Source organism: Pseudophryne corroboree, chromosome 6 (genome assembly GCF_028390025.1).
Source record: "Pseudophryne corroboree isolate aPseCor3 chromosome 6, aPseCor3.hap2, whole genome shotgun sequence".
Lineage (NCBI taxonomy): Eukaryota > Metazoa > Chordata > Amphibia > Anura > Myobatrachidae > Pseudophryne > Pseudophryne corroboree.
This window is the reverse complement of record NC_086449.1, coordinates 285,937,474-285,952,867: the sequence shown is the minus strand read 5'-3', so window position 1 is coordinate 285,952,867 and position 15,394 is coordinate 285,937,474. Positions and strand designations below refer to the sequence as shown.

The window sequence follows — 15,394 nt, the reverse complement described above, 5'->3', positions numbered from 1 at the left end:
TTCTTAAACAGTGGTTTAGATGTTATAGGCTGGAGTAGGCCTCAGAAACTTTAAAACGAGTGACAGGTGCCTCATAAATGTAACACAATTTAATAATGTTTAAAAATAAGTCCCTATATTGATCATCGCTTGGCAGCTGTATTTGTCACCTTCCCGAACACTGCTTTATTAGTGACTGATATATTTGGATGGTTAGAAAATCTGTTTAAAGGTTTCCTTAGTTTAGTCGTGATATTGTGCTAGTGTGTGCTTTTTGTGGCACATCAGAGAGGTTTACACAAATTTAATTTTTTATTGTGTAAATGTGATTATAGAAGCAATATGTGTGTGCTTTGTAGTGTTATTGTATGTAATTTGAATGTAGGCCCATGTTTGTGGCCTCTCCATTATCTCATGCGTAGCACTTTCCTGAGTGCACATGCCTATTGTGCAATATTGTTGTGGTAATGTGTGTGTGTGCGTGTGTGCGTGTGTGCGGTCAATATGAAATTAGGTAATAATTTGGTTGATACAAAAACAGCACACAAAAGAAGAAGTTGGTGTCTTCTTTATAAACATAATGCCTCAAATGTTGAACAAATGCATTATACAATGTCATCGTGTTTTTTTTCTTTGTCCCCGGATGTACAAAGTTGAAAAAACCACAACTGGTCGCCCTACAGTCAGTCCCATGACATCTGATGATGATGATGACGCTGCGGAAGCAGGTAATGTGTCCATTGTAGTACATGTTATATTTGTAAAGGAATGGACATACAATATTTGTCACTTCAATACTAGGTCCCTCAATACAAGGCTTGACCAGCAGAAGATGGCCTCCTGAACCCCACAAAAACGGACACATGTGACACCCAAGAAACCAAGGTCGGATGTCCTGGCCAAACCACAGCAGTCTACACCGCCACAAAGAATGTCAGTAGTTTCTTCTGTTCCACCACTCCAAATTTTGGACACTCCACCAAGACCCCAACCACACTCCCCTCATCTGGATGGTGAGTAAGAATCTATAACAAAATAAGAGATTAGTCATCGCTTAATTATCCATGAATGTACATTCATAAACTGGACACACAGCACAAGCAGCCATACTTACAGAAGAACAGGAAACACAAAATGCCCACAAAGTTGAATGTCCATTTCCGCCTCCATTAAATATATGTATGTTCACTTCAGCCATACAGTAGTAGATTGTCTGGAAGATGCTGCAACAGAAACATATGTCTAAGCTTGACTAAGAGTAAGGCTGTATTTTTTTTAAAAATGTCTATTTTTGGAACAAACATTGGCTTCAACACGAAACAACATTCCAATGTTTTTCCCGAGCACAGTAAAACCCAACGCTTCTGGAAACAACAAGGATGTATGATATAGCAGACAAATCATGTGTTTGCTTTCACATTGATCTACACAGCAAAGAAACAATGACAGAGGCATATGGTTTTTTTTAAGCCAGTAGTGATGTTGTTGCAATGCATAATATGTACAATATGCCTTCACATACATGTGTACAGTGTCCTTTGTTTGTGAAACATTTGACTAATATATGGGAAACTAACCAAAAATGCTTAGTCCTTCCAGAATCAAGTAATGCTACCAGCATCCCTCCGACACAGCAGCAACAGTGACATGGATGATACAATAATTTTACAACTTCATCCAATAAGTGAAGGAAACACACCCTCAGCACCTGTGAGTACACCACCACTGCTACACACCCCACCATCACAACACAGCCCAACAACACCAGTAGCACAAGGGCCTGATCAAGTGTTTTGGGACAATTGGGCTACACAGCAGGCCACTAATCAGGATTGCCTGCATAGACAGACACAAATTTTTGCAAGCCTGCCATCTCATCTCAAAAGAATCAGCAGAAATATCAGCCGACAAACTGAACCAACCACGCAAATGGCAAACTCCATGGAAATAATGCGGGCAGACATGACACATGTAATAGAAAATTACAAAGCCTAATGGAAGAACATCACAGACAATAGCAAAGCTACCTCAACATTTTAGAAACCAATCAAATGCTAATTGAATCTATATGCCGTATCATGGAAACTCACAATGCAGCAACGCGTGAACTCAACGCCACCCTCACTAACCTCAATGAAACACTCAGCTCCCAGAAACAACAGCAACAAAGCACCAGTTCTGGTACGACAACTCCACTCTGTATCGCCTGTGTCCTCACCACCAAGGCGCTCCAGCAGAACACACCCACACGACATTGGTAAAGGCAAAACAACATTCAAGCAGCCGCCAAAAAAAAAAATCATAGATGTCGTTTTTTTCTGTTAGGAGGACAAACAACAATGGGGGAAATTTACTAAGCTCCCGATTTTGACCGAGATGCCGTTTTTTCATCAAAGTGTCATCTCGGTAATTTACTAAGCACTAATCACGGCAGTGATGAGGGCATTCGTAATTTTTTGCAAGTTCAGGTAAAAAATTACGAATGAATACACCATCGGTCAAAACGCGGCTGTTTAAGTATGAATCTCGGTCATTTACTAAGAAGTGCAAAGCAAAAAAAGAACAAACACTGCCGTGAAAAATTACAACTCGTAAAAAAGTGCTAAAAAAAAACAGACCTTTTTTTTTTCCCCGTGATTAGATAGGCATGCAGGGATCCATGAGATCCGTGCATGTATATCAATGGGAAGGGGTGGGAAAGTGCTTATTTTGTCAAAAAAAATTGCGTGGGGTCCCCCCTCCTAAGCATAACCAGCCTCGGGCTCTTTGAGCCGATCCTGGTTGCAAAATATGGGGGGAAAAATGACAGGGGTTCCCCCATATTTAAGCAACCAGCATCGGGCTCTGCGCCTGGTCCTGGTCCCAAAAATACGGGGGACAAAAAGAGTAGGGGTCCCCCGTATTTTTAAAACCAGCACCGGGCTCCACTAGCTGGACAGATAATGCCACAGCCGGGGGTCACTTTTATATAGTGCCCTGCGGCCGTGGCATCAAAAATCCAACTAGTCACCCCTGGCCGGGGTACCCTGGGGGAGTGGGGACCCCTTCAATCAAGGGGTCCCCCCCCCCCAGCCACCCAAGGGCCAGGGGTGAAGCCCGAGGCTGTCCCCCCCCATCCAATGGGCTGCGGATGGGGGGGCTGATAGCCTTTGTTGTAAAAGAAAAGATATTGTTTTTAGTAGCAGTACTACAAGTCCCAGCAAGCCTCCCCCGCATGCTGGTACTTGGAGAACCACAAGTACCAGCATGCGGCGGAAAAACTGGCCCGCTGGTACCTGTAGTACTACTACTAAAAAAATACCCAAAAAAAGACAAGACACACACACCGTGAAAGTATAATTTTATTACATACATACACACATACATACATACTTACCTTAAGTTCCCACGCAGGTCGGTCCTCTTCTCCAGTAGAATCCAAGGGGTACCTGTTGAAGAAATTATACTCACGAGATCCAGGGGTCCAGGCTCCTCGGGAAATCCAGGGGTAATCCACGTACTTGCATAAAATAAGAAAACGGAAAGCCGAGCCACGAACTGAAAGGGGCCCCATGTTTTCACATGGGACTCCTTTCCACGAATGCCAGAAACCCACTCTGACTGATGTCTAAGTGGGTTTCTTCAGCCAATCAGGGAGTGCCACGTTGTAGCACTCTCCTGATCGGCTGTGTGCTCCTGTACTGAGTGACAGGCGGCACACGGCAGTGTTACAATGTAGCGCCTATGCGCTCCATTGTAACCAATGGTGGGAACTTTCTGCTCAGCGGTGACGTCACTTTAGGTCAACCGCAGGGCAGAAAGTTCCCATCATTGGTTACAATGTAGCGCATAGGCGCTACATTGTAACACTGCCGTGTGCTGCCTGTCAGTGAGGACAGGAGCACACAGCTGATCAGGGGAGTGCTACAACGTGGCACTCCCTGATTGGCTGAAGAAACCCACTTAGACATCAGTCAGAGTGGGTTTCTGGCATTCGTGGAAAGGAGTCCCATGTGAAAACATGGGGCCCCTTTCAGTTCGTGGCTCGGCTTTCCGTTTTCTTATTTTATGCAAGTACGTGGATTACCCCTGGATTTCCCGAGGAGCCTGGACCCCTGGATCTCGTGAGTATAATTTCTTCAACAGGTACCCCTTGGATTCCACTGGAGAAGAGGACCGACCTGCGTGGGAACTTAAGGTAAGTATGTATGTATGTGTGTATGTATGTAATAAAATTATACTTTCACGGTGTGTGTGTCTTGTCTTTTTTTGGGTATTTTTTTAGTAGTAGTACTACAGGTACCAGCGGGCCAGTTTTTCCGCCGCATGCTGGTACTTGTGGTTCTCCAAGTACCAGCATGCGGGGGAGGCTTGCTGGGACTTGTAGTACTGCTACTAAAAACAATATCTTTTCTTTTACAACAAAGGCTATCAGCCCCCCCATCCGCAGCCCATTGGATGGGGGGGGACAGCCTCGGGCTTCACCCCTGGCCCTTGGGTGGCTGGGGGGGGGGACCCCTTGATTGAAGGGGTCCCCACTCCCCCAGGGTACCCCGGCCAGGGGTGACTAGTTGGATTTTTGATGCCACGGCCGCAGGGCACTATATAAAAGTGACCCCCGGCTGTGGCATTATCTGTCCAGCTAGTGGAGCCCGGTGCTGGTTTTAAAAATACGGGGGACCCCTACTCTTTTTGTCCCCCGTATTTTTGGGACCAGGACCAGGCGCAGAGCCCGATGCTGGTTGCTTAAATATGGGGGAACCCCTGTCATTTTTTTCCCCATATTTTTGCAACCAGGATCGGCTCAAAGAGCCCGAGGCTGGTTATGCTTAGGAGGGGGGACCCCACGCATTTTTTTTAATGATTTTACAGTGTTTAATTAAAAAAAAAAAAAAAAAACCCAGCACGGATCACACAGATCCGGCCGAGATTGATTGTAAAAAAAGTCGGCAGTGTTTTGCTAATCACTGCCGTAAAAATAGGTAAAAAACCACGAATGACATCGACATCGGAAGAAAAGAAAAACCCGAATACGACAGCTTAGTAAATCCATCGTAATCAATTCAAAAAGTTGCAATTTTACACTGTCGATGTCATTCGTGATTGAACTTGGACATGATTCTGGAAAATACGAATCTTAGTAAATGTACCCCAATGAGTTATTAAGTGTCTGCTTAACAGTATAGATTGACTACTTAGCACCTTACTAATTTAAGCAACATCATTAATTAACCGAAAACTAATATTTCAAGTGTATTTCTACTTCACACTGCTATTTACTAGTCTTTGTCCATTTTTTGACCAGGAAAATGTCATCTGTACTACACATTGTGAGTTGCATGCAGGAATGAGCCAACAGTCTTTGATTAACTAATTCATATTTCCAGATTCTAATCAGGCTCATATACAGCACCTTGACTACTGCATAGCCATGCAAATTAACACATGAGCCATACAACCTATTTTGTAACTTTGTCTGGTTATTTGTTCTCAAATTGTCGCCATTAGGATAATAACAGTATTGCGCTACAAGAAAGTGTCCGAATATGTTTAAACCAAATTGTTTGCATTACTTTTTTGGTGGTTTATCATTAATGTCCTGCCATGTTTGTGTGTGCTAAAAAGGCGTAATAGTTTTTCTATTTGGAAAGTTTACCAAAAAAACTTAAAAACCTATAAAATGGCAAAGTAATGTGTGGAATAATGGATACATCTTGTTTACTGTGTTGTGTCTAAAAAAACATGCTCAATTCATACAGCAAACAAAAAACAATAAAACATTTTGGATGAAACTAAATTTGTGTCCCTTAAATCCCATGGAAACCCACACATAGGGACATATGTATTAAGCATGGAGAATATTGAAAACATGTCGAAGTGTAATGTTAATACGTAGCACACATTCAGATAGTAACTAACATTTTGTAAAACAATCATGATGACGTAGTGGTTTATCACCTTCCAGTTATCATTGCTTAATGACTTCTCCATCCTTAATCCATGTGCATCATAATATGATGTATACTTGAAAACAGAAACACATAATACACATGCTGCATTTGTATGGCATGAAGCCAGGGTATGTTTTAGGAATCATACACATTCTGGCGAAGTAACATGTTTAAAAAAAAAAAAAAGAATTATGTATCAAATTTAGATGTAGATATAAAAAATACACATATACTTACCATAAAAATGTAGATTGATAAGCTCTTGCCTTACCTGCCTCCCTACATCTGTACTCCAAGTGTCGCCAGATGTATCTAACTCCTCTGCTTGCTGACTGCTTTCTTTATCCTCCTCCTCAACATGTGGCAGATGTTGTTGCAAACACATGTTATGAAGAAAACAGCAGCAGAACACAATTTGGGTCACCTTTAAGGGACTATACAACAAAAGCCCACCAGACTTATCCAGACACTGAAACCTAGATTTCAGCACACCAAAACATCTTTCTATCACATTCCGCATGGATTTATGTGCATTATTGTAATTGTGTTCAGCAGGGGAATCAGGGCGGGACAATGGAGTCAGAAGCCAAGAGAAACAGCCATATCCCCCATCACCTGAAAGACATATAGAGTAACGTGTGTAAAGTACATAGACAGCAACACATAACTAACAGTGGATTTTAGCGTAATATACAAAGGCCTACATATATCAAAGCACATACCCAGCAGCCATCCATCTGGCATTTGTCCGTCCTCAAATTTATCAAAGAGAGATGACTGACTGAGGATGAAGGAGTCATGGCAGCACCCAGGGTAACCAGCAACAGCACTCATGATTTTTAGTTTTGCATCACAAACCACCTGTACATTTGTGGAGTGGTCAAGATGATGATTTGTATAGATGTGCTGCCCGCCCCTAGGTGGTCTGAATGTGTGTGCAATCTATGGCTCCCCAGGGCTGGTGCAAGGTAATTTGGCACCCTAGGCAAAACTTATGCACCCCCCCCCCCCGACTCTGTGTCTCTCAGCCATATGCCCTTCATTGTTACTCAAACTGCCAGCCCCCCCCTTATTCTGTGCCTCTCAGCACCTCCCCTCCCCCCCCCTCTTCACTATGTCTCTCAGCATCCCTCCCCCTGTTCACTGACAGCTACTCTGTCTAACATGTGTGTCTCTGAGCCGTGGGCGCAGTGGACTGTAATGTCGGCGTCGTTTTCCACGGTTCCGGCAGCTTGACAAAGTGGGAGGCAGTGGTAATGGTGGACAGGGACCAGGGTTGCCATTAGAAATTGTGGGGTATGGGACTGACAAAATAGGCAGGGACCCCTTTTAGAGGGTGTGGCCTGTACCATGGAGTATGTATATTCCATTTTGTCTGTATCAATTCTATTAGTATCATGACTCCACCTCTATATGATTTGTATTGTGCTACCCCCTCATCTGTATATTCTGTACCGTGCCTTTTGTCCTCTTCATCTGTATGTCCTGCATTGTACAGTCTATCCCTCTCACCACCTATATGTTCTGCATTGTGCTGTCCCATCCATCTGTATGACCAATATTGTGCAGTCTGACTGTCCTCATATGTATGTCCTGCTTTGTGCTGTCCCCATCTATATTTCCTGTATTATGCCATCTATCCATTCCCATATGTATGTTCTGTATTGTGCTGTCCATCCGTCCCCATATACAGTATATGTTCTCTATTGTGCTGTCCGTCCGTCCGTCCCCATATGTATTCTGTATTGTGCTGTCCATCTGCCCCATAAGTATGTTCTGTATTGTGCTGTCTGTGCCCCCATCTCTTTGTCTTGCATTGCGCTGACCCCCCATCCGTATGTTTTACATTGAGCTGTCTGTCCTGTCTCCAGCTGTATTTTCTGCATTGTGCTGACCGCCCTCTCCACGTCTGTGTGTGCTGCATTGTGGTGTTGGCCCCCACCTCATCTGTACGTACTGACTGCACTATGCTCCCCCATAATATATATATATATATATACACATATATATATACATACTTATCACTACAGGACAATGCATCCATGAGCTGACCAGATAAGTTCCTTGGTTTGAAGCTGCTATCATGTATTTATCTACAATATTTTTCACCAACTGCTGCTATTTTGAATTTTATTGATGAACTGTTTGAATTTCTTCACTAAAATATTTTTGCATCTAATTGGTGTGCTGGTCTCTATGTGGATAGGCTGCTTTCAACAGTGTGCTTTACACAGGAGGTTTTATGTTTGCAATATGAGATTGCAGCACCTGACTTTTACAAGGAAATGAGTGCGGTTTCTTCCACTGACATTTATATACATACATACACGTACTCACTAGCATGTGTACACTTCAGTCCGCTGATGTTGCCAGATGACGTCATATGCCTTCAATGGGATGGCCACCTGGCCGTCAACCCTCTGCATCCATTGCCAGAACAGCACCCCCTGCCCTCCTACGCCAATAAATCATTGTATTTGTGACATTTAAGTGTCTAACCAGTACCTCCGGCTCAGGGGTTTGGAACAAATGTATTAAACTGTAAAGGTGGGTACACACTAGTAGATATATCTGCAGATCAACTGATCTGCAGATATATCTCTGTACGGATCGGGCAGTGTGCTGTGCATACACACTGCCCGATCCGTCGGGGGACTGACGTCATGAACTGGGTGGGCGGGCGCCCGCCCAGTTCACCTGTCAATCACAGCCGGCCGCCGCAGCATGTGTACGGGCGGTCGGACGACCGCCCCGTACACACACAGCGACGCGCCAATATATTGGTAGATATATTGGCCGTGGGCTGTGCTGCGCGGCCGACGCGATACTTCTGTGAACGACGGAGTTCACAGACGTATCGGCCGTACACACTGACCGATGGTCCCGCGATATATCGGCCGTTCAAGAGAACGGCCGATATATCGACCAGTATGTACGGGTCTTTAGCTTCCAAGACAAACTGCAGACTAATAAGAGACAACATGAGAAAAGACCCAGATTCACATTGACAAAGGGGCGATCCATACCCAAAACGTTGGATATAGATCTGAATACACTAATGGCCCGTACACACTGGCCGATATATTGGCCGTTCTCTTGAACGGCCGATATAACGCAGGTCCGTCGGCCAGTGTGTACGGCCGATACGTCTGTGAAGTCAGTCATTCACAGACGTATCGTGTCGGCCCCGCAGCACAGCCGACGGCCAATATATCTACCGATATATTGGCGCGTCGGTGTGTGTGTACGGGCGACATGCTGCGGCGGCCGGCGGTGACTGACAGCTGAACTGGGCGGGTGTGTGTACACGCCCGCCCAGTTCATGACGTCAGTCCCCGATGGATCAAGCAGTGTGTATGCTCAACACACCGCCCGATCCATCCATAGATATATCTGCTGATCAATTGATCAGCAGATATATCTTCCAGTGTGTACCCACCTTTAGTTAAATTTAAAACTCGAGTGCCTCTGTGTGTTCTTATGAAAAATTATTTATTTGGATCCAGAGGGCACCGAAGCAGATGATTCTCAGAGGGATAGTACTGGTCCGGTGTGACATTTATATATATATATTTATATATATATATATATATATATATATATATATATATATAAAACTAAACCATGATATGTTGCTGTGCTTGGCTTGATATGGCCTCTCCAGCTGTGATAACACTACAAGTCCCAGCACATTTAGCTGACAAGATCTGCTGGGACTTGTAGTCCCACTACATCTGGAGAGACGCAGTCAGCAATCAAATTACTCCCCTAGACTGTTTACCTGTTCTTAAACACCTCAAGTACCTGAGCTGTCCCCAACTGCATAAGACCAATCTGTCAAGGATGGTAACCTGTCCGAATAATCAACGCCGCAGCCTCCTCTCAGTCTTGGCTGCCTTTCACATGGGGGAAGGACTACAGACTCGGGTACCGTGGCGCCCGCCGCACGTGCTGCTGGGAAGATAGGGTAGGGGAGGAGCGCCCGCTCTCCCGGCCTATACTCTGCTATGAATTACCTTCTTCAGCTGCGCTGTGTGCGATCCGGGGATGAGGGTGATCGTCACATGCAGACTAGGATGGTCCTGTCACTGTGCACATGGGCGGACCCCCTTCTCTGTCGGGGCGGGACGACGTCATTCCTTGACGGCGGCTCTGACCGGGACACAGGTGTAAAGTGTCCGGCGGGCGCCACGGTACCCGAGCGTACCCGCCCGCATACTTGCTCCACTGGGCGGCTATGTTTCTACATTAGAGTGTGTGCCCGTTTTGCACACCTATGAAACCACTGCTTTCTTTTCAATGCAGCCTCAGTGGGCCGCCCCTTCATGTCCCCCACCCATAGGCAGCTGCCTAAAGCTGCCTAGTGGAAGCGCCAGCTCTGTGGCTCCCAGCACATTGGGCATGCCAGCAAGGCCATAGAAAGCTACCCTGAAGGCATGCCACTGAGACTCCTGGGTATGGAGGCAGATAGAGGCATCGATGTGGGGCTGCAAAACATCCAACACCTGTGTGTATATTTGATAAAAAAAGGGTACTGAGATTACATTACATAACATCATCACTGGTCACTGACATTACTAAAACCAAATAATTAATAGATGAGGTTGTTAGGTATACGTCACCTGTGTTAGTATTCTTGAAAAGGAGGGCTGCGAGATCCCAATGACATCCCCAGACACAGCCTGAAAGCTACCAGTAGCCATGAAGTGCAACACAGGCAGGAGTTTGTGCAGGCCTGAGACAGGGCGAGAGCGTGCTGTCCCAGGGTCTAGGTCCAGTTTGACAAGGTCATACAGATGGAAAATGTTGGTACGATTTAGACAGAACATCTGTATGACCCTGTCATCGGACAATGCGTTCAAGTTTAAACGCCCCCTAATAAAACGAGGCCTGCGCAGCATCCGCGGAACCTGTACAACCTGCTGACCATGTTCAGTTTCTTGGCCCTGGTTTCTTCCAGGCTGATATCTGAGTCTCAGGAATCCCACAGCACAGAAAACATCACTGCACCATAGTCCAGCAGCCATTTCTGAATGTAGTTTGTTTGAAATGGGCCTAATATCCTTTTATACCCATCCTAATTCAGGTGTGATTGATTTTTAAGTTGCAACACATGTAAACACGCCAGGAAAAAGCAGGTCTATTTTTTTGCTGCTTTTTTTTACGAATCGCAAAAAAAATACGTCCGCAATTGACCATTCAGGGACAAACACCCAAGTACGAATGAATAGTAAATTCCCGTGTTGTATGAACAAACAGGCGCGTTTGACCGATGGTCTATTCATTCGTATTTCTGATCTCTGCCGTTAAAACCATTACGAATAGGCCAAACACTGCCGAGAATTTTGCTTAGTAAATTCCCATTGTGACACTTAGAAAAAAAAAAACAAATTCGGACAAAATCGTGACTTTAGTAAATAAACCCCCAGGAGGGGTAAAAAAAATTATTGAGGATCTAGGTAGACTAGAGGAATGGTCAAGAGCATGGCAATTACAATTTAATGCCCCAAAAAAATGCAAAATCATGCACGTGGGTCTCAAAAATCCAAAAGCTAAATATAGTATTAATAGCACTATACTGGAAACTACTGAGGAGGAAAGGGATCTAGGAGTTACTATTTCAGGTGACTTAAAGGCAGGTAAGCAATGTAACAAAGCAATGAAGAAGGATAGTCAGATGCTCCGTTGCATAGAGAGAGGAAGCAGCAGAAAGAAATAAGTAATAATGCCACTGTATAGGTCATTGGTACGGACTCATCTAGAATACTGTGTTCAATTCTGGAGGCCATATCTTCAGATGGATATTAATACATTAATGTATTAGAGACTGTACAAAGAAGGGTAACTAAAATGGTGCATGGCCTACATCACAAATAATACCCAGAAAGACTAAAAAAATCTCAATATGTATAGTTTGGAGCAAAGAAAGGAAAGAGGGGACATTATAGAAACTTTCAGATATATCAAGGGTTTTAACAAAGTCCAGGAGGGGAACTTTCTTCAAATGAAGAGAAGTATTAGAACACAAGGACATGCACTGAAACTGGAGGGAGGTAGGTTCAGGGGAAATATGACAAAAAATTACTTCACAGAAAGAGTATTTGACAAGTGGAATAGCCTCTCATCAGAGGTGGTAGAGGCTAAAGGTGTGTACACACGGTAAGAGTTTTTCTTTCGATTTTGACTATAAAGTCAAAATTGCAAGAAAAGTTAGTGCAGATCGCAAGGTGAAAGTCACCTTGCGATCCCGATGCGATACTGATGCAAGGTTCCGCAACGTCAGTATCAATTTTGACTATCTAGTATAAAAGTATAGTCAAAATTAACACTTTGGCAAAATTGTACATAGGGGAAAATTCAGTCAGGATCGCAAGTCGCGATTCACACGGAATTTTTGCGGTGGTGGCGTGGCCGCATGCACAGCGGTACCTACTGCGCATGCGTATGCATTTTCTGCGGGGGCCGCAGAGAATGCAATCGCCTCTGCCTGTCAATCAGGTAGAGACGGTCGCGGGGTGGGAGTGGGGCGGCAACACTATTTTCAGGGAGGAAATGAAGCTTTGCGGGGGCGGGGCAAACTGAATGGTGGGTTGTACAGCGCAAACGGGGGCGTCAGGGGTGCGGTCGCGGCGGCTGCGTGATGTCACACGCAGCAGTCACGACAGGGAAAATTGCGCTGGGACTCCTGCGGCCGCAGCTAAGCTAAGGCTTGCGATACCGGCCTACTCCCTATCGCACAGTGAGAATCGGGGTTAGGCCAAATCTCACCATCTGTACACACCTTAAGACAGTAGAGCAATTTAAACATTCATGGGATAGACATAAGTATATCCTTACAAAGAAATAAGGTTCATATAAGGTTTGAGGCATAAATATGGTAAAAAAGGGGCAGACTAGATGGGCGAAGTGGTTCTTCTCTGTCATCACATTCTATGTTTCTATGCTATTCACTCCTGTGACCTCACCCCTTTTCAATGCCTCTGTAAGTACTGCCCCATGTCCAGTGGAATGATTTTTAGGGTTTACAGATTCTTTATTGATACTGCTCTCCCTGATCGCAACCCTCATGAGTCTTCCTGGGAGGTGAATTTTGGCCCCCACCCGATGAAGAGGCATGGGACAACATGAGACTGGAAATTGCTAAGTCTTCTATATCTACTCATCTTAAGGAAACCTCTTATAAGCTGTTTTACTGCTTGTACTATACTCCAGTGTGGTTCTCTAAACCACAGGTTCTCAAACTCGGTCCTCAGGACCCCACACAGTTCATGTTTTGCAGGTCACCTGTAGATTTTTGAAATGTGACAGTTGGTGATACACAGTGCAGCTGCTGGGTGACATGGAAAACGTGGACCGTGTGGGGTCCTGAGGACCGAGTTTGAGAACCACTGCTCTAAACTGTTTCCTTCCACCTCTCCCCTCTGCTGGAGGCACTGTGGCCTCTGAGGAATTTTCATTCAAGTCTGATGGTCCAGTCCCTCACTTGAATCTTGGATTTCTGTTCATACCCTCCTATCTAACCTACTTGAAATCGTAGTACTGTAAGACCGTGGATCTTTCTCCCAGGCTTCCTTACTCCTTATCTCTGCAAATCTTCCATTAAACTGCTGTCCCATGTCCATATTACTTTTAAGAGACTGATTGCCTGTAACTGGAAGAACCCTCTTCTACCTTCTCTCTCTACCTTGAAATCATAAATCTGGGATATAGCGGAGATAGAAAATATTACTTTTTCTCTCCATGATAGAGGTCACAAGTTCATAAAGGTATGGGCCCCTTGGCTCTCTTCTGAAGGATAGCCTTCATGTCTGCTTCCTGCACCCACTCCCTCTGTTTGACCCAATGCGCAATGGGCTCATATGCCTTGTGTGGCTTCTTTTTCTTTATAATTTTTTGATTGCAGCCTTCATGACTCTTTCTGTAGCACTGTTCCCCTCTGTACACACATGTACACATACCGCTTGCCCCTGCCTTCCGACTCATGTTCTCTTTTCCATCCACCTTATATGTAGAGATGAGTGGGTTCGGTTCTCCGAGATCCGAACCCCCTCAAACTTCACCCATTTTACACAGTTCCGAGGCAGCCTCGGATCTTCCCGCCTTGCTCGGTTAACCCGAACGCGCCCGAACATCATCATCCCGCTGTCGGATTCTCGCGAGATTCGTATTCTATAAAAAAGGCTCCGCGTCGCCGCCATTTTCACTCGTGCATTGGAGATTGAACGGAGAAGACGTGGCTGCGTTCTCTCCCTGAAAAGCTCCGTAATCTGTGCTCAGTGTGCTGCAAATATCTGTGCTCAGTGTGCTGCAAATATCTGTGCTCAGTGTGCTGAAAATATCTACGTTCTCTGCCTGAAAGCGCTCCATATCTGTGCTCAGTGTGCTGCAAATATCTGTGCTCAGTGTGCTTTATTGTGGGGACTGGGGACCACCAGTATATAATTATACTTATAGTAGTACAGTACAGTAGGCCATTGCTGTATCTTGAGAAAACAAGAGAAAGACAAAATACCCTTGTGTGGAAGTACTCTTTGGGTAAAATATGAAAAAAATGAAAAAAATGTGTATGGTAGAGGAGAGGACCCTTTCGTTGTCCTTCCTCTATAGAATTGGATAAAACTTAACTTTTAATAATATTCTATAGAAAATTTCACTGGAGGTGAACAAAAAGAATAAACATAAAATCTAGATTGCCATTGTACCAAATAAGGTTCTAGATATGGCAGGTGAAAATTTTTGTGGTTGTTGTATAATTGTTGAAAATAAACAATATGTACAGGTCACAGAAAGGATCGGATTGTAGGATAAGCTTAAAAAAATGATATTGGATTGCCTGAAGAAAAAACGGCCCACAGCACCTAGTATTCCCTGGAGGTCTCCCATCCACGTACTGACCAGGCCATACCTGCTTAGCTTCCAAGATCGGACGTGTTCGGGCGCATTCAGGATAGTATGGCCGTGGGCCGACTGTGGTTTTTCTTCAGAACGAACAAATCTTTCGCCTTTTACTAAAGATTTCCGTGTCGGCCCACGGCCATACTATCCTGAATGCGCCCGAACACGTCCGATCTTGGAAGCTAAGCAGGTATGGCCTGGTCAGTACGTGGATGGGAGACCTCCAGGGAATACTAGGTGCTGTGGGACGTTTTTTCTTCAGGCAATCCAATATCATTTTTTTAAGCTTATCCTACAATCCGATCCTTTCTGTGACCTGTACATATTGTTTATTTTCAACAATTATACAACAACCACAAAAATTTTCACCTGCCATATCTAGAACCTTATTTGGTACAATGGCAATCTAGATTTTATGTTTATTCTTTTTGTTCACCTCCAGTGAAATTTTCTATAGAATATTATTAAAAGTTAAGTTTTATCCAATTCTATAGAGGAAGGACAACGAAAGGGTCCTCTCCTCTACCATACACATTTTTTTCATTTTTTTCATATTTTACCCAAAGAGTGCTTCCACACAAGGGTATTTT

General features: G+C 44.4%; 3 pseudogenes; 2 read left to right on the top strand and 1 right to left on the bottom strand.

Annotated features, from left to right (window-relative positions):
- Positions 1 to 14,755: 14,755 nt before the first annotated feature.
- Positions 14,756 to 14,873, bottom strand: LOC134938251 (5S ribosomal RNA; annotated as a pseudogene).
- A 17-nt stretch (positions 14,874 to 14,890) lies between these two features.
- Positions 14,891 to 14,932, top strand: LOC134938783 (U5 spliceosomal RNA; annotated as a pseudogene).
- Positions 14,933 to 14,935: 3 nt separating this feature from the next.
- Positions 14,936 to 15,053, top strand: LOC134939097 (5S ribosomal RNA; annotated as a pseudogene).
- The last annotated feature ends 341 nt before the right edge of the window (positions 15,054 to 15,394 follow it).